This window comes from Miniopterus schreibersii (assembly GCF_964146895.1).
Source record: "Miniopterus schreibersii genome assembly, chromosome: 1".
In the NCBI taxonomy this organism is placed as follows: Eukaryota; Metazoa; Chordata; class Mammalia; order Chiroptera; family Miniopteridae; genus Miniopterus; species Miniopterus schreibersii.
Window position 1 is genome coordinate 155,283,341 of NC_138101.1, and position 25,461 is coordinate 155,308,801.

Below are 25,461 nucleotides of genomic sequence, written 5' to 3' on the forward strand. Positions count from 1 at the left end.
GATTCTCCCATCATTGATGTTTCCATCTTTCTCTCCCTCCTCTCTCTGAAATCAATAAAAATATATTTAAAAAAATTTTTAGATGCTTTGCCTGGGGGTGGAAATATTTACTTTAGGTCGAGGCTGAAGCAGCCTGAGTGTTTATTTTGACAATAACAGCATCAAAAGCAGTTTCTCTGATAATCTCCCCTCTGCTTCTCTCCTTGCCCCCAAAGACTCCTCTTACTTTCGTTATCAGCAAAATATCTGCCTGGAAGTGGGGGTAATTGCTGATTAAATGCTTTTTCCACAGTTGACAAATATTTACCAAGTGAATACTTTCTACAGCTCCTGTGCAAGGTCTACGGAGAAGTAGATTAGTGATGTTGGGCAGCACCCTGGGCCTTCCTGCAGCTCTCACCTACCCTCTCCTCCCTCAGCTCTCGCCCTCTCTGTCCTCTTGACGTGAGGGCACTTCCCTCTGCTCTCCTCGCACCTGGGCCAGCCTTATTCTCCTTGGCCTCTGCCAGGCTGCTGCTGCCCACATCTGACCCTCCACATCCCCACTCCCTCTACCCCCCGCCCCTACCTGTGGGGCCATTTCTACGGAAAAGTGCTGTCATTACCTCACATTCCACAGAAACTTCAGCAGCTCTCATAACAAATCATCTCAATAGCTGAGGCTCCAAGCCACCAGCCTGGAGACCTCAGCTCCATCTTTACCATCTCCACTCCCTCCCTGCACACAATTGGTCCTCTAGGCCTAGGGGTCTTCTCTGGAAATCTCTTACTTTCCTGTCCCTGCTGCTGCAACCCCCCCCCCCCCCATCAGTTTGCTGGTTCCTGGGCTGTAGGTTTCTGCCATCCCAAGTCTCCAGGGCCCTTAAGTGTCGCCTGTAGGATGCAGGTGCCATTCCAACTGTTTTGAGGTGTCCAAGGGTGACTGTTTGGTTAATTTGAGCCCCCTCACTTTGGTATCAGATGCCTTTTCCACCATCTGGCCCCACCTCCCTTTCTAGTATGCACCCCATAACCCCTTACAGGCAGCCTCCATTCAGGAAAGTGGGACCATTCTCTGAACACTGTCACCTTAAATGTCCTCCTGGACACACCAGCACCTAGATCCAATATTTCTAGAATAGCTCAACTCCACTTCCTCTAAACAGACTCCTCTGACCACTGCTGCCTCCCTTGGATTATTTAAAAAAAAAAAATGTTTTTATTGATTTTTAGAGAAAGAGGAAGGGACAGGGTTAGGGAGATAGAAACATCGATCGGCTGCCTCCTGCCCACCCCCTACTGGGAATTGGGCCCACAATCCAGGCATGTGCCCTGACTGCCCTGACCTGGAATTGAACCAGTGACCTCTTGGTTCCTGGGTCCATGCTCAACCACTGAACAACATTGGCGGGGCATCCCTTGGATTGTTAAGTAGTATCCCCCATCACTATTCCTTAAAAATGTATATGTGTGTGTGTGTGTGTGTGTGTGTGTGTGTGTGTATATATATATATATATATATTTATTTATTTATTTATTATTGAGTTATAATTGACATACAATAGTTTCAGGTGTACAACATAATGACCTGATATTTGTATATATTGTAAAATGATCACCACAATAAGTCCAGTTAGCATCCAGTTACGAAGATCTTTTGTTTCTTGTGATGAGAACTTTTCAGTTCTCTCTTAACAACTTTCAACTGTGCAATACAGTTTTATTAACTACAGTCACCATGCTGTCCATTACATCCCCATGACTTATTTATTTTAAAACTGGAAGTTTGTACCTTTTGACCCTCTTCACCCATTTCTCCTAACCCCATGCTCACCTCTGTCAACCACTAATCTGTTCTCAGTATCTGTGAGCTTTTTTTGTTTGTTCTTTAGATTCCACATATAAGTGTGATCATATGGTATTTGTCTTTCTCTGCCTGACTTATTTCACTTAGCACAATACCCTCAATGTCCATTCATGTCCCAAATGGCAAGACTTCCTTTTTTTTTATATGGCTGGACAATATTTCAATATATATTAGCTTCTTTATTCATTCATCCACTGACGGACACTCAGGTTACTTCCATATTTTGCCTATTGTAAGTAATGCTGCAGTGAACATGGGGGTGCACACATATTTTTGAGTTCTGTTTTGTTTCCTTTGGATACAAATCCAGAAGTGGGATTGCTGGATCATATGGCAGTTCTATTTTTAACTTTTTAAGGAACCTCCAAACTTTTTGTTTTTTAAAATATGTCTTTATTGATTTCAGAAAGAAGAAAGGAGGGGGAGAGAGAGAGATAGAAACATCATTGATGAGAGAGTCATTGATTGGCTGGCTGCCTCCTGCACGCCCCTGACAGCGGATCGAGCCTGCAACCCAGGCATGTGCCCTGACCCGGAATTGAACCCCAATCGCCTGGATCCTAGGTTGACGCTCAACCACTGAGCCACACCCAGCCAGTCCATACTGTTTTTCAGGGTGGCTGCACCCGTTTATATCCCCACCAACAGTGCAGGAGGGTTCCCTTTTCTCCACATCCTCGCCAGCACTTGTTATTTCGGGTCTTTTTGGTAACGGCCATTCTAACAAGTGTGCGGTGAGGTGCTATCTCATTGTGGTTCTGATTTGCATTTCCCTGATGATTACCAATGTTAAGCACCTTTTCATGTACTTGTTGGCCATCCGTATGCCTTCTTTGGAAAAATGTCCATTCCAGTCCTCTGCCCGTTTTTAAATAGGAGAGTTTGTTTTTTTGACATTGAGTTGAGTTCTTTATATATTTTGTATGTTAATCCCTTTTCAGATATATGATTTGCAAATATTTTGTTCCTTTCACTATTACTTTTAAAAGTCTTTCTATTGCTATTTTAAATTATTGAATTTTCAAGTGACTATTTTATTCACTAAGTCAGCAAACATTTACTTATTAAGTATGAGTTGTGTGACATTTCCATATGGTTGTGTTTTTTTTTCAGGCAATCTTCACACCCTGGTGGGGGAGGTATCCTGCTCCTCCTTTCAGGGAAGAAAAGAAAACGTTTATGCGCAGGCAGTAACAGCAGGTCAGCAGTATCCCGCCGTTTCCTTTGGACCGGGCCTAAACCAGATAACAGGAATCTGGTTTCTAATCTCAGCTCCCACAACCCTTGGGCCCCTCCCTCCCTGCCTTCCTAACAGGCACAGGCATTGGTTATTGTTAGATTGTAATTTTGTGTCTCTCCACCAGTGTGTAGACATAGTAGATGCTCAATAAATATTTGTAGATTTGATTGTGGTAGAAGAAAAGTTATGCCTTAGGTTTCTGACTAGTTGGGGAGAAAAATTTCTGCAAGGAAGGGTAAGGCAAAAACTGGGCTCAGGGGCTGTGGGGTGGGACAGGAGGGGGTGGGGTGCGAAATAGGGAAGGCTTCCTGGAGATGGGGAATTTGGAAAGGCAGGCTTGGAGGAGAAAAACTCGCGCTGATGGCGGGGAGGGGTAGGTGGAGGACATTCCGATCCCGGGAAGGGTGAGGGCAAAGCGGTGCTGGAGAGGAGTGTGAGGCCTGGGGCGGGGTGGGGGTGGGGGTGGGGTGGGGGTGGGGTGGGGGGGAAGAGGTGCTGGCGGGGGGCGCAGGGAGGATGCGTCGGGCCCACCCAGAGTAGGGGCGGTGGAGGGGTGCCTGGGGGGACCTGTCCGAGGGGTGGGTGGCGGTGCGCCGGGAAGCAGCGGCCCAGGGAGGGCCGGGCGGGCGGCGGGGGTGGGGTGGGGCGCCCTGCGGGAGAAGGGTCGTCGGGGGGCCGTACTACCCCAGCTTGGGCCGCAAGGGTGGCGGCCGCTCGGGCGCGTCTGGCACGAGCCCGGCCTCCTGCCCCTCCTCCCGGGGGGCGGGCGGCGGGCGGCCGGGGGAGGGGGCGTGGCCGCGGCTGGCCAGGCCTCCCGGTGGCGCCGCGGCCGCTGCACTCGGCCGGGCTCTGCTGGCTGCGGCGGGAGCGGGACCCGGTGGCGGCGGCGGTAAGTGAGCCGGGCGCGGGAGCCGAGCCGGGTGGGTGCGCGGACCCCGACCCGGGAGGCCGAGATGTCCCCGAGGGCGGCGGGACCCGGAGAGGCGCGCGCTCCGCCAGGTGCGCCGCGCTCCGGCCGCGCGTCCGCCCTCCGAGCCCGCGCCGCGCCCGCCGCCGGGCGCGCGGGTCCCCGGGTTGGAAGGTGCGCTCCTGGCGCCCGCCCGCAGCGCCCCGCCGGGAGACCCGCGGGACATATGGCGGGGATTGCCGGGGCGCCCGCGCGGGGCTGGGAGGAGGGTCTCAGCACCTCCCTTTAGGGAAGGGGGTTTGGCAGCCTTCGCACCCCTACCTCGACCCTCGGGCCCGAGTGACAGCTACGAGGGAGCCGCGGTTCCTCTGGGACCCAAACGGAGCATCCCGTCCCTGTCCCACCCTGTTTTACTTAATTTCCCCGCGTGCTCGTCCAGACCATCCCTTAAAAAGGAAGGGCTCGTGGCCGCCCCTCAGCCCGGCCTTCCTGCTCCAGGCAGGTAGACCCAGAACGCCCCCGCCTCACTTAGAGCACATATCCTAACTTTCCAGGGGACTTTTCCAAGTTGCATCACTGTTTGGCCTGTAGACAGGTGCTTGGCTGTCATGCTGGAGTTAGTTATACCGGGTTAAAAAATAAAAAGTTTGTATATTTACTATGTGTGTACCTCCTCACCTCAAGGAAGCAGCACCCCTCCGAGGCTGCTCAAACACGCTGGGGATTCCTTTGGGGCATTGGTTCTCAAACTTGGCTGCACACCTAGGGAGCTTTTACAGCCACTGATGTCTAGGTTGCACCTCTGGAGATCCTGATTTAGGTGGGCTGCGGTGCAGCCTGGGCAGTGGAATTTAAAAAACCAGGTGATTGTAATGTGCCCCCGCTTTGGAGAAGCTCTGCTTTGGGTCTTGCTCCCACAGCCACTTTCTGATCTACTAGCGCTTAGTCCCAGTACAGAACTCATCTCGGGAAGTCTTCCTTCAGACTTGCTCACTGAAAACACAGCCTGATCAGGTGCTCTTGGCTCCCTAATCCACCTGAACAGCCTGGTGGCTGGTGCTTTCCAACTTTAGACTGCAGATGGTGCCTTTTTTTCTGGAGTTTCCTTTGTTTCTCTTACTCTGTTTACAGTAAATATTGCCTGGGCACTTTCTGCCTGGGAGGCGGGAGTGTAGGAATTGAAGCCATGAAGTCCTTGCAAGGATCAAGGTTATTATCATACAGGGTTGTCTTATTCAGAAAACCAAGTAATAGACTTGTGCTATTTGGAAAGGATTTCAGATTAAAAAGGAGGAAAAATACTTTAGGCATCCAGCTTTTGGAGATCCTCTGCCACAGATAATGATTTTGCATAAACGTGGGGAATTTTCCTTCAAGAAAGCAAGCTAACAAGATTCCTAAGGTTGATAGTGTGTTAATGTGCGTCATTTGTGGTTAAGTTTTATTCCCAGTGTGTGATCACGCCCAGCAGATGTAACAGTGTATATTTCTTATCCATAGAATAATTTGAGTTTTGGAATTAGTGCCTTACAGTAGTATGGGACATCCGAGGTGAGACTTTAGCCACTTGTCAGATGATCTTAAAAATGATAGGGAAATAAGACTAAGAAAAAATTGAGCCTATGCATATATATACACATATATGTATTTTATTAAGAAAGTGTGTTTTCAGTGTCAGTGATATTATTGTGACAGTCTCCTGGGATCTTGGTTAATTTACTGTGGTACCTAAGTATAATGTTTGTATTAGATTGCCACCTGGATGTTGTCATCTGACCACAAACCAGTGGACTTAATTTTTTTCTTCGGTGCTGGCCCTCTGAATTGTATTTTTATTAGTAAGTGGGGTGATACACTTTCAACAGAATGCCCACCAGAGGGGGAGGAACACTTATGTTCATTTCTAGCTCCTAACATGAGTCAAAAGAATATTCATTTTGAAAAATAAAAAACTGTAGTGTTTTGCCCCAGTTGGTTTTTCTCTTTTCCCCACTTTCTGCTATCATGCCCTGCTCCTGTGGCTGTATCCAGTTGCTGGGAGTGGGGCCACTGGAGGAGCCCTCTTAATTGGCTTGGCTGGAGAATGGAGGTTATGTGGAGGTTATATGGTCTCACAGGGTGGCCCCTGACCTGAATCTTCAACCTTTGGGGAACAAGACCATATGGAAAGTGTTTTCCTTTTTTTTTTAACCAGGAGGACAAAATGAAACCATGCTATTGAATAGTTTATTAACTTGCTAATCTTGTCTCCATTTGGGGGGAAATGTTTATTTGAGGATGCTGTTGAACTCTTGGTGTCTGAAAAGTTGCACCTGAACAGCAGTAGTTACACTGTGAATATAATAGTACATTTTGGAAAAAAAGAAAGAAAAAATGTATGTAAATATGGACCTAAAAAGATGGATTGGAACATTTCTCACTTCGGGGTAGCAGCTCCAATCTTCTAAAGTGATTAGAAGGATGTAAGTGAACAGAAATAAGAAGAGAGAGTGAGTGATACTTCTTCATGGAGAGAAGGGGATACAGCACTCAGAAGGGTGACCTCGGATTCGTGATAGTAGATGTCCCATCGGCTTCTTTTTTTCCCCTTCAAGTAGGGACAGTTAATTTGTTGTACCAATGGGTGGTTCAAGAAATTTAATGGCCTCCTTAACTCCCTTTCCCAGTGAAGGTCATTTATTTAAGAGATGCTACTGACCTTTATAAAAAACAATGCAACGGTTACAGTGCTTTTCTTTCCTTTCCTCCTCTGACCCCGGCACTAAAGGGCACTGGAATGGCTGAGAGGTTGGCATCACAGGAGAAAAACAAAGTTCAAGGGCAATTGAAAATTGAGTAATTTTCCCTGAATGACCAAGCGCTTACTTTATTCTGTCATGTGACGTTGCTGTTGTCGAGAAACAAGTTGTAACATGAAAATCCTTAAAATGGAAAAGGAAAAAAAGGGGGGATTTGATGGGAACAGCAAGCTCGCTGGAGTTTTCAGTCAAACACCCCAGATCACCCACTTCTTTCTTCATGTGCTGCATGTTCTCCCCCCCCCCCCCCCAAAACCACTGTCCCTGGGAGAGAGAGTGCTGCATTTTAAAGTCACACCAAGTTTTTATTGTTTCATTTCTTTATTCACTCATTTAGCAAATTCTTGCAAAGTCCCCACTTCTGGCAAGGCTCTGTATTCCTTGGGACTCCTTGGTGAGCAGGGCGCAGCCCCTGATTTCCAGAGCTTGTGGGTGGGTGGGTTATGGTAAGCTGGTTAAGGTGGGTGGGTTATGGTAAGCTGGTTAAGGTGGGTGGGTTATGGTAAACTGGGAACCCTTAGAATCAAGATGAGCGCAGAGAACTGTGCCGGTAGCTGGGTGGCCCCTGGCCAGCCTCACTGGATAGATCCCACTCAGTTCATTGGTACAAGAGAAGCTTCACTCCGGTTCAAATTAGAATTTATTTTATTAGGTCCCTCCACCAAGTTTTAAATGATGAGGAGGAGAGGACAAACCACCACGTTAGAGCAGCAGCAGTGGTTTCCGAGCAGGTGGGTTGCTTCATGTCTCTGACTCCATCCGGTGCGTGGACATGCATTCTCTGCCCACTGTTGTCACTTCAGCTCAGGTTCCTCGGACAGGCTTCACACTGGACTTCACACTGTTTTTCCCTTGGGAAGGTGGTTTCCAAATAGCTGACCCTTAGGGCTAATAACCCCAGGGTTAGAAGAGTCGTTGCCATTTGTTTATTGACTGCCTTCCAGGTGCCAGGTAGTATGCTCAGCACCTGTCTTCCTTTCTCTGGCCCCGTCCCCCGTGCCCTCTTGAGAGGCAAATGGCAGTGGCCTCACTTTATAGATGAGGAAACTGAGACCCAGAGACGAGCTGGATCTTATGGCAGCTCACAGTGCTCAGAAGAAGTGGCAGAGTTGAGGGAGGAGAATCCTTGGGTCTGTCTGAATGAAAAACTGAGTTCTTTCCACTGCCCCTCTTTCCTCTTAAGCAGAGCTGATTAAGACATGGGATTTTCAGTGCTTTAGTTCTGGACTGACTGACTGTTTTCCTCTACTTGAGGATGCGTAACATTGGCCTGAAGATTCCTGCGGGCTTGTCATCCCAAGGGAAATTTTATGAAATCCTACTTTTCTTTTTCTTTTTTTTTAAATAGAGAGCATAGAGTAGGCTGCTTAGAAAGGCTCTGAACAGTTCCCAAGTCCCAGGTTAGAGAGACGTTATCTCCATATTTCATCAAGCTCTGCAAACTTCTAAATTTCTGTAGGTAATTGGTTGTTGGGTAGGTGATTAAAAATGAAATTCAGTGTTGAACACTGTGGAGCAAAACCAAGCTGTGCAAGCTCAGTTCCTATTTATGGGGTACTTGGGACAAAAACAAAACTGTGCTGCATAGTAATTACCTCAAGCTCTTAAAATTACAGGTAGGAAGGGCTTGGAGGCCGAATGGGGCTGTAATTAGTCAAGATGAGTTTAAGACAGGGTTACTGAGTGTGTGTTCATTCTACGATGGGCTACAGCTCTACCTGAAGAGGATCAGCTCCGGGAGGGTCGTCATGGAGTTGGAGTGTTTGGGATTAGAGCGCAGGGCCCTTGCCCTGACTGTGGACTATTTCTGTCAGTCTCTTTGTTTATAGGGTGGAGTTTAGTCCCAGCCGGCCAGTCACAGAGATCTCTGCTTGCCTCAGGTTGAGTCCATAATGGTTCAGGCTGTGGCTTTGTAGTTTGTTTTTTTTCGGTTTATGAAGGCCCTTTATTATTAATAATCCTTCACTGTGGCTTATCTTTTTGCTAGAGGATTGAGGCAAGATGACCAAGATTTTCTAGTTTTGACTTCAATAATTTTCTTGTTTTTTACACCTGACTTCCCCTAGCTTGCTATCCTTGTATTTTGAAGCATTTGAAACAGGCACTCTGTTTTCCTTTGAAAATTTGTAGTCCATTCAGGGAGGAGGACCTACTGCGCCCATGACTCCTCCCGGGGATCCTGTGACCCTGCGACAGGGCAGTGGTGTTAGCCCTGCTTTCCAGGTGGGGACCCTGGTGCGGTTCCAGTCCATGCTAAGTGGGAGTTTGGGAATTCCAGCTCAGAGTTTCAGACTCTAAAGGGCTGCCCTCTTGATTTTATTGCGAAGGAAAAAGAAGTGACCCAGTTTTGAAGTCACGAAGAGGTCCTGGTATATCTTGTGAACTAATCTATATCGTTGAGCTTCCTTGGAGCTGTGTTGATAGTTTTTAAAAAAAAAATATTTGATGCATCACCATGTTTGCCCCTGAGTTTTATTCTCCCTATTGAAAACAGTGACTTACTCGGCATTACACAGAAGCAGCTGAAAAGTTGATCAGCTTCTCTCCTTGCCCTAATCAAATATCAAAAACCTGGAAAGTTTACTGAGACTGGAGATTACAGTGAGAGCTTTAGGAGTTGGGGAGGAACTGATAGAGAAAGAATGAAGGGACAGATAACAGAGAGAATAGTTTGCAAAGGGACTGCAGGGTGGAGTTTACCAAACTTAAGATTTCTTTTACTTGTGAGTTTCAGCTTTGGGGCTTGAGCACCTTTGTTCCAGTTGTAGCCAGATCAGCTCAGCTCTGTACTGCCCTGGGCCACCTGCTAGCTTTTTTATTTTTTTGATGGCGGGTAGGGGGAAGGGTAGGTGGGTGGGGTGGGGCATAGGGTGGGAGAGAGGAAATAGAGGGGTGTGTGGGGGTGGGAGGGGAGGGGATTAAAGCCACTGCTTACTGGGTTCTTCGTGTCTGGTCTGCTCAGGGCATGACCACTTGACACTACAGATCTGGGTCCTTATGATGAGTCCAACTTGCTGGGTATGAGGCAGCTGGATGGTACAAAGGAGAGAGGGTCGGAAATCCTAGGATACTTACCAGCCCTGCTGAGAGCTTTTAACTTAGCAACTCTATGGGATAGGTACTGTCATGAACCCATTTTACAGGTGAGGGAAACAAGGCCATGAGAAATTGAGTAACTTGTCAAAGTTGTGCAGCTACCAAGTGGTAGGGTCCAGGGTTCAAACTTGTCTGGCCCTGAGCTTTGCTGTTAAGGACGTAGCTGGCCTCCTTACACCCAGACCTCTGCCGCTGCATTGGTCTTCATTCTTTTTCACTCATTCATTTCTTCCACAGATTGTTGACTGCCTGTCTGTGCCTTTGTGCCTTTGTCTCAGCAATTAGAACCCCATCGGTGCCCTTTGCTATACATCTGTAAACCTAGAAAGAGCACAGAGCTCTCCACTGGCCTTGTATCCCGGTGTCTAGCAGAAGATAGGTGCTCAACAACGTTTTGTGGAAGGAAGGATGGAAGTCAGCCGGACTTTTGAAACTTGACATCCTTGTATTTTTTTTTTTTTTTCTTTTAAATATATCTTCATTGATTTCAGAGAGAGGAAAGGAGAGAGAGAAACATCAATGATGAGAGAGTCCTTGATCGGCTACAGCTCACAACCCGGGCATGTGCCCTGACTGGGAATCGAACCCTGATCGCCTGGATCCTAGGTCGACGCTCAACCGCTGAGCCACGCTTGGCCGGGCTGACATCCTTGTATTTTGTCTGTCTGTCTCTCTCTGGCAGCCACAGTGATTTCTAAACAGAAAAACAGACAAGTGCTAAGAAGGGTGACAGTGTGGAGGGAATGTTTCACAAAAACAATCTGAGAGTATTCTTGATAAAAGCATGTTTTCGAGAGTGTATTTCAAGTTCTCATGGCCAACGTGTGTTTGTGTTTAAAGCGTTTATTTTGTGAAGGGCATGCCGACCCCCAGTCTGCAGATTATTGTGAGTACAGGAATATCCTTTCCGACTGCCAGGCATTGTCTGACTGTTCTGGCCAGCAGAGCCAGCAGGGAATGCTTTCTTTGGAGTTAAGGACCAAACAGTGGAGGGTTCAAGCACTCGCCACCCATTTTCCTAGGGTCAGGTGCTGTTTAACAGTGAAGTAGGCGAGCTGGTAGAAACTAGTAGTTCTCTCTCTCATGCTCTCATTCCTTCTGCGCACTGTGGGGTCAGGGTGTTGGGGGTCTCACCTGCTTGGATTGGAAGCCACACTTGCCAACCACTAGAGTGCGGTGATTTTGGGTAGGTTCTTCTTTCATTTTGGGTTTGTTTCCTCATCTGTAAAATGGGGATGTAGTGCTTACCTCATAGAGTTATTGGGGCATAGTATAGCGGCTCTCAAATGGCAGACCCATTGGGGGCCTTGGCAGTATCCGGAGACATTATTTTTTATTTTATTTTATTTTATTTTATTTTATTTTATTTTATTTTATTTTATTTTATTTATTTTTTTGGTTAATCCTCATCAAAGGATATTTTTTTCCATTGTTTTTTTTAGAGAGAGTGGAAGGGAGGGATGGAGGGAGAGAGAGAGAGAAAGAGAGAGAAACATTGATGTGAGAGAGACACATTGATAGGTTCCCTTCTGCGTGCTCCCAGTCGAACCTGCAACCCAGGTGCCCTTGTCTGGGAATCGAACCTGCAACCCTTTGGGCTGATGCTCTAACCACGGAGCCACACTGGCCAGAGCTATCTGGAGACATTCTTGGTTGTCATGACTGAGGGTAGTCGTGGCTACTGGCATCTAGTTGGTGGAGGCCAGGGAAGCCTCTTACAGTGCACAGGGCAGCCCCACAACAAACAGTCTAGCCCTGGATGTCAGTGTACCAAGGCTGAGGGCCCTGGGTAGGTGAGACCTGGAACAGTGCTGGTTGTTTTTAATGTCTTTCATCTAATGGAGCTGTTGGTCAGTGACAAAGGGCCCTCCTTTCTTAAGTAGGGTCGGGGGTGGGGGGGGGAGGAATTTAACTTTTTATTGATGCTTCTGGTTTACCCCACAGGTGCCCCTGACTGGGGGAAGAGCTACTTTTCTCTCCGTGGAGTACCCCTTAACTTCATTTGTAATTGCTTGCATCTATTTACATATAAATAATACATGTAATTTACATATAAATAACTTGGATGCTAAAGAAATCCCTTAACATCTGGGGGTAGTTAAACCTGGCTCTTAAGGCTGACAGTAGAGTGGGGCCCTGGAGTAGAAGCCTGAGGCTGTTAAAGACTGGGAAGCCTGCTTTTCTCTGATAAAAGGACAAGTATTCTCATCACCCTCCTATCTCACCATGTTGTTCCCCAGGACTAAATCCAATAAAGCTGCACACGGGAAATTAACTGTGTATTCGTGAGGATATAGCTCTACACATGTGAAGGTGTAGTATGATTCCCAAGGTGTGCCTTTCGAATGTGTTTTTTAGAGAAGCCCACTTATAAGTGGCCATGCACTGAATGCCACTAAAGAAGGATCAGTGCTCAACAGCCAAAGGATCCGTGTTATGGGCAGAGTGGTAAACTGGCCTGGAAAATGTTCCTGTAGCAGTGTGTGTGACTCAGAGGCAGCGTGGGTGCAGCTACCTGGCCACCCTGCCTCCGGTTCATTCTTTGGCTTTTCCCTTTTCTGTGTGTCTGGGGCAAGCTCCTTGACCTCCTGACACCTTGGTTTTCTCATCTGTAGGATGACGCTAATGGTAACAATACCACCTACCTGAGGACAGGTATGGGGGAAGTGATGTGCCCTTGAGAAGTACACTAATCACAATCGAAGATAATATTATTTATTACTTTGGCCTATAGCAGGTATATTTTTACTCAGGTGAGGAAGGGATTGCTCCTGGGTTAGGGGCTGATGAAGGATTTTTCTGGAGTTCCTGGTATCATTTTTTTAAATTGTGGTTATAGACGACATAAAGTTGATCAGTTTAACCAATGTCAAGTGTTCAGTGGTATTAAGTACATTCACAGCATTGTACAACCATCACCACTATCAAATTCCAAAACGTTTCATCACCCCGAGGGAAATGCTGTACCTATTAAACAGTCACTTCACATTCCTCCTTCCCGGGCCCCGGCAACCACTAGTCTACTTTCTGTCTCTGTGGAATGGACTGTTCTGGATATTTCATATAAAATGGAATCACCCAATATGTTGCCCTTTATGTCTGGCTTCTTTCACTTAGTATAATGTTTTCCAGATTCGCCTCTGCATTATAGCAGGTGTCAGCACCATTCATTTGTACCTGGTGTGTGTGTACAGCAACCCAAGCCTCAGTTTCATTTGGCCTGTTCTCCCGGGTTACGTCTTGTTTTCAGGTTTTAAAATGCCTTCATTTATTTTGGTGCTTTTTGGCCAGCCTTATTTTTTCCACTTTTCCCATCCAGTGATTCTAATGACCCTTGAAAAGAATATTGGAACGAAGCTCTCACACCAGGTTCTTGGTGCCCTGGGAGTAGGTCTTATTAGGTATTTTGTTTCTGCTGAAGAATTAGCAGCAGGATCACATGCAGCGGCCTTGAGTTGTGGTTCATTTCCCCGGGACAGCGTGGCAGGTTTTAAAAACAAGTGTCGGGAGAACACCCACCAGGCCCCTCTTACTTCTCTGTTTAAAAGCTTTCCACAATGAGAAGTGGCCCTCAATTAAGTCGTTTAATAAAAACCTCCCTCTGTTTTAAAGCATTCTTGGGAAGTGTTTACATTTAACGCCACTGTGGGCTTCTAAATGAGGAGCTGTGGAGTGAGTGATCCTTAACCTGTGACTTTAATAAGATGCTTTGCTTTAGATTTCCAGGTGGAGGCCTGGGCCAGATTTGTAGCTTGTCATTGACCCAGACAATCTTGACTCTATCCTTCCCCCCTCACCCCCTCCTCAGCCACCCCTGGCAGAAGATTCAGAGAGGCCTAAAGCGCCATAGAGATGTAAAACTAGCTGTTTAGAGAGAGACTAGACTGAAAGAGGTGATGTGCTCCCCACCCCCTACCAGCACCCCCATTCTGATCTTAGTAGCAGGGTGGGGGCTTCAGTAAGAACAGATTAAAGCATTTAGGAGAGCAGCTTGGTGCTTCTGAGAGTCTGGGTCCTTCTGCAGGGTGGGGCCTGAGCTTTCAGCAGGATTTGGGACTTTCTTGTGTTCAGGAGGCTGAGGGCCCTAATAGGTAAGGAGGCTCTACTTTTTGCTCTGATTTTAGAGACGAGAGTAGGCCCCACCAAGAGGAAGCAGGATGTTGGCAGCTTAATGGGGCTTACTGAAGGAAACTTCAGCATTTATTGTAGAAAAACTGTCTTGAAATAAAGGGTGTTCCAGGATGGCCTTCCTTTGTGCTGCTTTCCTGGGAATCCTTATTGCGCTTCGAGGACAGGAGGGCGGGGAAGGAAGCCCAGAGTCATTGGCAAGGTTGGGATTTACAGAGAGGCTGATGGGCCTGGCTGTTACCCGGTCCAAGTCTTGGCCTCCTAACAGGGCAGCAGTTACCCAGATCATGTTGTCTCATGTTATGTGAGTTCATATGTCTAAAGTGCTTAGAACAGTGTCTGCTTGGGAAAGTGTATATGTGTGTCTTATTATTATTCTGACACTTCACTTGTGTGAATTCCCAGCTAGAATCGTTAGAAATGCTCCATGTTTTCAGAGCTAGCTCACCTCCATTCCCCGCAGGCTTGGGAAAGGCTGATGTCACTGGACCCTTAAAAATACATGACACGCAGATGGAGAAGTCATGTTTGATGAATCTGTTAATGTTCTCTGCGGGAGAAAATAAATGTGGGAAGGGCAGGCCCATGGATATAATTTATTTAGACTTCCAGAGACCTTTGCGAAGACTTCATGCCAAAGGTCATTAAGTGTACGAGTCTCCCTCAACTCTCTATGCGGGGTTAGTGTAAGAAGTCATGTGGCCAAAACCCATCTTCTGAATTAAAAGTTCTTTCTGTCTTCTTAAAAAATAACTTCTAGTTCCTAACTGTCTTTTAAGTAAATAGTACATTTGTAGAAGGGAGTAGATTCCACCATCAGTACATGTAAGAATCAGATCACTTACACTCAAAGATGCTGAATTTCATCCCTTCTGTGATTTGACCCAGGACAATAAATGAATGAATAAATGAAATGAATGGAAGCTTTTTCCACATGGATCCCTCTTCCCCAGTAAGATTTAGGAAGTATGGAGTTTTGCTAGAGTCAAAAGACAAATGCAGGAGTTAGTTGCCTTTGTAGTTTTCATTTTGCTTAGCTCGCTGTGGGCCCAGCATGGTGTCTGATGTAGGAATGCTCTGTACGTGTTTCATCAATTAATGGATTATGATAGTTTTATAATAAGCATGAATATTTTATTATTGCATGCCTATTACGTGCCAGGCAAAATTACCTTTATATTTGCTTTTACAATGTTTGTATTATTTTTTGCTGCATAATATTGCTGGGGGAAAAACAATCCCAGATCTCATTGCTTAACAACCACAAACATTTATTTTCCCACTTGCTCATCTGTTGGTTGAGCATGGTTAGGTTGACTTAGGCTGGGCCAGGCTGAACTACAGGCCCTGTTTGGCTTCAGGTCTGTTCCCCACCAGCTTATCCTGGGGCCCAGGCTGAAGGGACAGTAGTTACCTAGGGCATGCTCATCTGGTGGCAGATCACAGTGGCATGAAAGGGCAGAGCCTCTTACGGCTTTGGCTCATAACTACTATACTGTCACTTCTGCAGACATTCCATTAGCCAGCACAGATCACATGGCCAACCTCAGTATCCGTGAGGTGGGGAAGTATACTCAGGCCAGTCTAGTGGAAGGTACTGTAAAGTCACATGGCAAAGAAGGTGGACATATGACGCCATTATAGGGGAGTGAGGCCCTGGGAACAGTGCTTCAGTCTACCACAGTGGTAGAAAATAAATGAGAGAAAATTGGGAAGTATGGGCCAAACCAGCCTTTTGGGAGCTGCTAAACCTAGGCCATCTGGTACCAGCCTAGACCTCGGTAGGACTATAAACTGGCCTGCCACGCTCTGACTCTTGGCTGGCTGAACGTCCTCCTTATTCATTCACTGTGATGGTGGTCCTGGGGCTTCCGTTCATCAGTGGGAGGAGCAGAGTGGTGGGCTGGGTTCTCTGCTGGTTAGCAGTCGTGACCTGACCTGCTGCCCCCTGTGGTGGCAGGAGAGTGACAGGTAGAGAGAGCAAAGAGAACAAAGCAAGCCAAAGTATCCAGGGAGGCCAGGGGCTTGGCTTACCCTTCACACGGTCACTTCTTAGCATGGGTCTTTGGGAAGTCAGTCTAAATCCCAGTTTATCATCAGGGCCATCTTGCACCCTGTCCCCATCTTTGTAAGGACCGTGGGCCTTAGTTTCCAGAGCTCTCCTATTATAGCTGAAGAAACAGGCCTTGGGAAGTTAGGTGACTTCTCTTCAGATCCAAACCATGTTATCCAGTTCCCAGTCTAGTCTTGCTTTTCCACATGTCCGTGTCTCGGCCCAGGCAGAATGGTGACTGGAGGCATCACAGTATATCCTGGCCCTCTGATGATGGTGCCTGTTTTCTTTCGTTTTTTTTTTTGGTGCCTCTTTTCTTGAAGGAGCCGGTGAGCCTTGGGCCCCAGTGTGATGTCTCAGGAGGAGCAGAGTGGAACTTGCTGCAGTGTGTGTCTTTTTTTTTAGTGAAGTGCTCCTAGATTCCGAGGAAGAGAAGGCTCTGGCCGTTACGTAGAAATGCACTGAGAGTAGCTGGAGACTAAAACCTGTGAGGCCGAGGGTGTGAGGGAGGCGGCGGACACTCTCACATGCTTTGGGGGGATTATACATCCAGCAGGCTTCTTTTTGGAGAGCAGCTTGGCGGTGGGACTGTTTCACCTACAGGTAAACAATGCTCAATCAAAAGTGGTTTAAATAGTAAGGACATTTATTATCTCATGTAAATCAGAAGTCCAAAGGTAGGACAGTTTCAGGGTTCATTAATGGAAGACCACATGCATTTCCCCTTTCCTCTTTGCCAGGCTCAATGTTTGACATTAGTGCTCAAGCTTGTCTCTTGGTTCCAATGTGGCTGTAGCTTCTCCAGCCCATATCCTCACTCACAGTGATGTCCAGAGGCAGGAAAAGAGGCAGGCAGAGAAACCTTTATTGGGAGTCCCCTGCAGAACTTTCATGCCCTTTAGGCAAATATGGGTCCTATGGCCACACCTAAACCAATGACTGGCTGGGGGAGATCTGGCTTCTGTAGCTTGCTTAGATCAATCTTGGGCCTATATAGGGGCCCAGCCTTCCCTGGAGCACATGGTCACTGGGAAGAGGGGACTGTCCTGGAGCTTTGCTGGCCAGGGGAAACAGGCAGTTGCTATAGCAGCCACTGATGTCGGTGACAGCATTATCTTTCAAAATTAAGGATGTACATAACTCAGCCTTTCCATAGTTAGGAAGTTATCTTACGAATATACCTGTACAAGTGTGCTGGCACACATAAAAAGGTATTTATTGCAGCATTATAATAGCAAAATACTGGAAATAACCTAAATATCTCTCAACTGGGAGTGGGTAAGTAAATTAAAATACCAGCATATCATAGAATTGGGCAAATCTGTAAATATTGATAAAGAAATTTTAAAAATAGACTTTTTTTTAAAGCAAAGTACAAATCAGTATATATTCTGAGATCTCATTTTTGTTTAAAAAATGCCTTAATTCTTGATTGCAAATAGAAATTTCTGGAAGATGTCCCAAGAAATGTGGTTATTTGGGCTGTGGGATTGGAGGTTTGGTTGGGAGGGACATTTTGTTTTTTATTCATGCCCTTCTTGACTGTTTGAATTTTACACTAATCACGGTATGTGTTACCTTTATAATAAAAAGAAAACAATAGGTATTTTCTTAGTGTGTACAGGGGCTTAAGGAGAGGAAACTGGGCCCCGTATGTGCATTCTCAGAAACGTGGTTGGGAGGGGATGGGCGTGCCATTTGACCGTGTGATGTCAGCTTGAGGAGCAGTTTTAGAGGGAAAAAAGTCCAGGAGTGGAATAAGGTAATTTTCTATCTGCCTTGGTACACGGCACAGTGTTTTACACACAGTGGAGTCAAATACACATTTGAGGAATGAATGGCTGTTTCCATCAAGATCCAAAGCAACTTTATGAAGTGCCCAAACCCAACCAAACAGCTCAAGTCAGCAAGAAAGTAGATTCTGCTGGAAACTTATGTTGCAAGTAAAATATGGCTGCTGTTTCCTCCCTTTTCCTTGAGCTTCCAGAATCTAATTCATTGCTAGGAATCAGTCTAGTGTGCAGCTTTCTGTTCATCATCCATCTCACACTGCAGGCTACTGTGCCAAGGCCTGGGTCATAGAGCTGATTGAGGTTCTTATAACTAAGGGTAAGAGCAAAGACAGGAGCCACCTGCGTGTGTGAGCTGTGTTTGTATATGTCACTTCAAAGGAGAGGTATCTGGAAGTCCTAAAGTCTGTTAAGGATAGAATGAGCAGCAAATTTTTTTTTTAAGCGAAATAAGGTTCTTTGATACCTGGACTAATCAGAAAATTGCTCTGATAATAGGGAGAACCACAGTTTACAGTAGTGGGTGGGATTTTTGATCTGATTTTTGGCCAGTGTTGGTAGAAAAGTCTGAACGTGCCTATTGGTGGAATGAAAGAATTCTATGTAGTAGTATTTTCAAACATAATTCCCTTCCACATAGAGAAGCAAAGGCATGTGAGTAGTAAAGCGCCCTTTTATTAGAAAGGGTGGGAGAAGGGGAAGTAGGGTGCTACTCTTATGCTGATACTCTTCATAATTCCTTTGCCCGAGGGTTCTCTCTTTCTGAGTTTGATTCTTGTAGATCAAAGAAAGAATGTTGTAACTGACATTTCCATTGAGTTGCTTTTAACTTTCATACCCTTGGGTTTTAGCATTTATTCCTTCTGTAATGGCTACCGGATGCCCACTGTATTCAGACAATGATGATATCGTTGAGCTAATGGTAAGATCATTTCCTTTGGAACAAAATGAAAAGCTTTTTGCTGTCACAATTGGAGGAAAGTATAAAATTTTAGTAGGCTGCCTCCCCTACAGGTTGAAAGGAGTCCATGTTTGAACATCCACTTTGCGGCTCAGCTGTGCGGGGGAAAGGTTCCAGCAGGTTTTTGAAATACAAAAACTGAATATAGCTTTTCACTGTGCGTTTTAAAAATGGATCCTTAGTGGGTCATTGATACATTATGTTTCAGAGTGATTTAAATTACGAGAGAGAGATTAGAGACAGAGAGACAGGGAGGGAGGGAGAGCTTGTGTGTATGTGTATACCTATAAAACTAAATATTTGTGTTCACTTGACGTAATCTTAGTACACATCCTCTGGTTTTTAAAGAGTCTATTCTATATCTGTAAAATATGTGATTAAATACTGTAATTTTAGATTCTGCATCTACATTGGAAAATATAAACTTAATAATAGCACTAATATAGCACTCAATAGTACTTGATACTATTTTAAGCACCTAATATTTATTAATTCAGTCTTTATGAAAACCCAATTATTATCCCAATTTACAGCTGAGGAAACTGAGGCATAGAGAGATTAAGTAACTTGCCCAGGGTGATAACAGCTAGTAAGTAGTGGGTCTGTGTTAAAGTCCTGGCAGTCTATCTTTCCTTAGTTGAAAGCAAATTAAAACTTAATTGAAGAAAAATTTGTAAGACATGAGTCATTCCTAAATCTACAGGTTAATATTGTAAATTGGAGACTCTTCTATCAGTGTGTATAGTATGTAATTTAACTAAAATAATCTTATGTAATCTGAGTTCTAGCTTCATGACCAACATTTTAAATCACCCAGCAAGCATGTACTTTAAAATTTATTTGAGATGTAAATCCGAAATACATTAAAGGGTAGTAAATTTAGCTAGTCAACATGAAAAACTTTTAACAGAGAGTTTCTTGTCTCTTCTCTTTCCTTAGGGAAGAAAGATGAGCTCTTTCAGTTCCCAAATGACTCCTCAATTTAAAGTGAATTATTCCACGAGAATAAAATATTCTTTCTCCTCTTGGAGCAAAAGCAGCTACTGCTTTCAGAAGCTGAAATCATTTTTCTTTTCAATAGTCTGTGATTAATCCTGATGCGTGACTCCTGCCAGTTTCCTTTCTTTGAAACCTCAGCAGCAACAAAACTAGTGATTCACCCTTGTCCTTGAAATAAATGCTGTGGTTGGTGTTCTACACAGACTTGTGAATGTCCAGGTCACAGCTGGCCTTCTGGCCTTGAGTGATGATAAAAACAGGAATGGGGAGAGATGGTATCAAAGATTAAGAGCTTCAAGCTTAGAGCACAGCCTGGCACCTAGGGAGACCTCAGGAGATGTCCCCGCTTCCCGCTACTGTTGTTATGTATTGTGCTTTTACCTGGTACTGGGCATTGTAGTAAACACTTGCATTGCCTAATTTAATTCTTATCACATTCCCATCAAGTCGCTGACGTTTTTGTTTTTTATCCCCATTTAAAGATGTAGAAATAGAAGCTTAAAGAGGTTAAGAAATTTGCCCAAGGCCATACAGCTAGTAAGTTGTTAGAGCTGCTGGACAGACCAAGTTTTTCTATGTGTGTGTGTTTTTTTAGGTAGAAAGGTGAAGAAATCGTAAGTGTACAGAATCTTTCAGAAGTTTCTTTGTGCTTCCTCCCAGTTATATTCCTCAGTAAAGATAACCACCATGTTGTGTCTATCACCATAGGTGAGTTTTGACTGCTCTTGAACTTCATGAAAAATAGAATCATAGCCCGGCTGGGCGTGGCTCAGCCGTTGAGCATCGACCTAGGATCCAGGCGATCGGAGTTCTATTCCCGGTCAGGGCACATGCCCTGGTTGCGGGCTCGTTCAATGACTCTCTCATCATTGATGTTTCTATCTCTCCCTCTCCTTTCTTCTCTCTGAAATCGATAAAGATATATAAAAAAAAAAAAAAGAATCATATTCAAATAGTACATACCCTTTTGTGTCTGGCTTTTTTTCCCCCATTCAATATTATGTCTGAAATTCATCCATAGATTTGTATGGAGCAGTAACCTGTTCTTTCTCATTGCTAAATATATTGCTATATTTCTCATTGTATATTTAATTTTATAAGTATTTCTCGATAATTGATTATTGTTGATGGACTTTTGGATTGTTTATAGTTCTTGGCTGTTATTAATATGTACATTCTTGTATATGCATGTAGATTCTCGGGGCATATGTCTAGGAGCAGAATTGCTGGGTCTTTATATATATGGAGCTGTGGTCAATACTGTGAAACAGTTTTCCAGAGTGGTTGTACCAGTTTCCAGCCCTACCTAGCAGTGTATGAGTTTCAGTGGCTCCAGTGTCAATATTTGGTGTTATGTGTCATCTTCATTTAGTTATTCTAGTGAGTGTGTAGTGGAACTGCATTGTATCAAACTTGGTTTGACTCAATAGATGCTTATTGTAAAACATTTGGAAAATACAGGAAAGTATAAAATAAAAATTAAAAACTGTTTTCAGTTCTGTGATCAAGATATATAGTCATATGCCATATAACTTTTTGGTCAATGATGGATCACATATACAGTGGTGGTCTCATAAGATTATAATGGAGCTAAAAAATTCCTATAACCCAGTGACGTCGCAGCCATGGTAATGTTGTAGCACAATGCATTACTCACGTGTTTGTGGTGATGCTGGTGTAAACAAACCCACTGCACAGCCAGTTGTATAAAAGTAGAGCATATACACTTATGTGTAGTACATAATACTTGATCATGATAATAACTGACTATGTTACTGTTTTATGTGTTTACTATACTATACTGGTTATCATTATTTGGAGTGTACTCTTTCTACTTATAAAAAATGTTTGCTGTAAACAGTGTGCCATTTTATGCCTACAGCAGCTTCATGTATACATCTCATGTTTGCCGCATCTCTTCGTTGTATTGTTTCTCTCGTGCTTGACTTACTCTCATGTTGTTTTGTACAGAGTCATGCTGTACAGACTCGTAGCCTAGCAGCAATAGGCTGTACCACACAGGCGAGGTGTGTAGCAGGCTATACCGTCTGGGTTTGTGTAAATGCACTCTGTGATGTTCACACGACAAAATCGCCTACTGATGCATTTTTCAGAATGTATCCCTGTTGTTAAGTGGCTCATGAGTGTAGCTGTTAATATTTGGGTGTATTTTGTTTTTTCCTCCCATAGCCTGTATGCATGTATATGTATGCTAAATAGAAAACTGGAGTTGTTTCATGCAAGAAAGATACTGTTAAAAGGGGTATTTTGGGTGCCCATATAATGACAGGAAAACAGTGAATGGAATGCCCAGGAATAGTCTTAGTGATATTATATGTGTGCATTGTATTGTTATTTTCCTATTATATCTGGAGGAAGAAGGAAAGGGTAAAGGAAGCCAGCATTTATTGTGCACCTGCCATGCCCCGGACACTGTAGTCCTGGGAAGTGATATGTCTTCCAGAGTAGATCTGAGCGGCTGTGTTAAAGTGTAACCTACATGGCAGCCAAATGTACAGCATGTTTGAAAAATAAGACTGTTTCACACGTAGTGACTGAGCCTGTTGGAAAACTGGGCCCATGTCATAGTGTAAATTGAGTTTCATTGAACTGGCAGTTGTTTGCCCAGTTGTGAAGGTGCACATACTTCTATTGTTTTAACGCACTCGAACATTAACACAAAGGGAATGACACTTTGAATGGAGAACACTTCATTACTTGGTGCACAGGCTTTATATTTTAAACAATTGTCCTATTTCCTTCAAATGCATTCAATTCAGTTTCTTGTTTATTGTTCAACATTGATTCTAATCTCAAAATCCTAAGTATAGTATATGTTTGGATACTTTACATTATTGGCTGAACCTTCACGACAATCAGTAGAGATCTCTTGGTTTTCTGTTAAGAGCAGAGGGTATGGAATCTTTCTATTGAAGATCGTTGACCTAGGGTAAAGTTCTCTCTTGTGAGTGTAAGTTAATTTTGTATGTGTGTGGGAATTACTTTTAAGAATAATGAATATTTAATCCAATGGCTTTTATTCTTTTTATTTATGTTTAGATTTTTATTGATATTTAGAGAGAGAGGAAGGGAGAGAGAGAGAGAGAAACATCCATGTAAGAGTGAAATACCGATTGGCACCCTAGGCAATTTGGCTCAGTGGTTAGAACGTTGGCCCGCGGACTGAGGGATCCTGGGTTTGATTCTGACCAAGGGCACGTGCCTCAGTTGCAGGCTGGATCCCTGACCCCAAAGGGGGGTCAGGTGTGTGTGGTGCACGAGGTGGCCAGTTGATGTGTCTCTCATCGATGTTTCTCTCTCTCTCCCCCTTCCACTCTCTCTGAAAAAGCAAATGGGCAACCCAGGCATGCACCCCGACTAGGGATCGAACCAGCAACCTATTGGTGCATGGGCTGGCGTTCCAACCACTAACCCACACTGGCCAGGGTGGGGATTTGTAGTTTTAAAAAGCTCCCAGGTGATTCCGATGGAGCCACAGTTCCATTGTTCTTAGGAGGTCTAAGAAATTTTCTTACCCGCTTTGTTTCATGAAATATGTTCAATTCAAAGGTGGATAGTTTGGGGAAATGGGTGTTATAACTTGTTCAGAACACCTTCAACTTAATCAAGTTTTTAGTTATCCCTGAAGAATAATGTCATTTGAGCCTTCATGCCTCAAAGCTTTTTCTTTTTTCTACTACCAGCTCTTCTGAACTTAGGTAGAATCCAAATTGGCTCATCCTTAAATTGTCCTTTGTGCATTCTGTTGGCAAGATTGCTAATTTCATATCTTCTTCCTCAGTAACCAAAAGCCTGATTTTTTTTTTTGAGGGTGTAGCAATGTGCAAAGATAAGAGACTCTATATCTCAGGCTCTCTTTCACCTGGATAGGGGCCAGTGACTTAAGCTCTAGTAAATGAAAGGTGAGTGTTATGTGTGGGCTTATGGGAATGTTCCAGGAACTGACTTGTATGGACAATGTGCCCCTTTTGCTTTTCCTCTGTCTTCCTACCTACTGCTTGGAACACAGACACAATGTCTGAAATCCAGCAGCCTTCTTGGGTCATGAGGTAACTGTGAAGATGGAAGTCATGCTCTAAGTAAGTGGAGCACAAAGCAGGAGGCTGAAACCCCAGTGGCCATAGAGCCATGATACCAGCCCTAGACTGCTAACCTCCACACTTCTGTCTTATTGTTTAAGCCAAAGTTACTTTGTGTTTTCCAACATATGCAGCTGAACTGAACCTAACTGGTACCCTTGCTGTGTTCTCCACACCGTCTTGAAGGTGACTTATGCATAGTAGGTGCTTGGGAAGTGTTTGACAAGTTAAGTACCCAGTGGCATTGAGGTGAGAAGTTTAAAGGCTCCAGCTGCTCTGACCTCTGTTTTCTTCCTGCCTTAGATTATATTTCTCATAGGGGCCTTTTGTTTTTTCCTATCCCAACTATCAGGAAGGTATTTCTCAGTCTTTTATGCAGGGCTTGAGGGCTACAGGCTCAAATATTTTGACAAGGCAAGTGGGCAGGAGGCATGCATTATTTCAAATGAATAATCTAAGGGCCAGACACTTTTCTGAATCTTCTCAAGAAATTGGAGTTGGTGGTTCGAATGATGTCAGAAAAGGCCACTATGGGATCTTTTGCTTTCATGTGGAGTCTGTACTTTCCACAGCACCTGCCAGCAACTTGATGTCAGGGGAGTCTTTGGAAAGTGACTGTTAAGGAACCTTGATTGCCAGCTATAGACAAGGGGTCTGCCTCCTCAGTGGCAAGCACGGAGGTGGTCTTGGCCAGACCACCTTCCCTGACTCACGCTGGGCCTCCTCGCCCAGGCTGACACGCCTCTCTTTGGGGCCCAGGACAACATGCTGGTTTCCTGGAAGCATTTAGGTTAAGATTCTCCTGCTAAGAAAATGATACTGTTTTTGCAAGTTTGGACTAATGGGAGTGTGTTTGAAACTCTTTTCTCCCTCAAGAGTAAAGCTCCTTTCAAAGGAATATGGGGTTCAAGAAAAGCCACCCCAAACAGGAAAGCCTGGTAGGTGAATTAACGCTTCACTGATGTCAAGGAGTTAATTTCATAATAGGTTTCATTCACTGCAGGGCTTCAGATGGCCCACCCCACTGTGTACCCACTGAAAGCAGGGGGCAGCGGTGCACCCACACCCCTCTGTGGGAAAAAATGAATTCCATGGCAAACCCCAGTGGCTCAAGAGTTTGCTTCTCCTGGAAATAATTACAGAAATACGCAATCCTTGAAAGGCAACATCTGGCTGGATGGAGGCAAGCTGGCAAATGCTCAATCTAAATAGATGGAGGTGACGTTGTGCAGAAGGGAGGAAGCGGCTTGAGAAAATGGCCAGTGGGTGTTAGTGCCCACATCCAGAGAGGCACACCGGCCCTGTCCGAGGTTGACTTCTCTGGAGCTGCAGGTTACTCCTGTCCTTGTATGAGACAGATGCAGGACCCAGAGCCCAGTCACCTGCCGCCTCCCCTTCCCAGGAGTCCATGGAGGAAATGGGACCTCCCACAGTACCGGCTGGCACCCAGAGCCAAGATGTGTTTGCTGTCCAGGGAGTGTCCCGGGCCAGTGCTGGGCAGTCAGCCTTGACTTGTCATCTGGTTCCAGTGCAATTTGAGGTG

General features: G+C 45.0%; 1 protein-coding gene across 2 annotated transcripts in view; it reads left to right on the plus strand.

Annotated features, from left to right (window-relative positions):
• Positions 1–3,893: 3,893 nt before the first annotated feature.
• Positions 3,894–25,461, plus strand: part of CGNL1 (cingulin like 1) — a 136,237-nt gene continuing 114,669 nt past the window's right edge. For both annotated transcript variants that reach the window (XM_081127715.1, XM_081127716.1), the window contains exon 1: positions 3,894–3,975. The gene's annotated coding sequence lies outside the window, so the exon portion shown is untranslated. The remainder of the gene's footprint in view (positions 3,976–25,461) is intronic.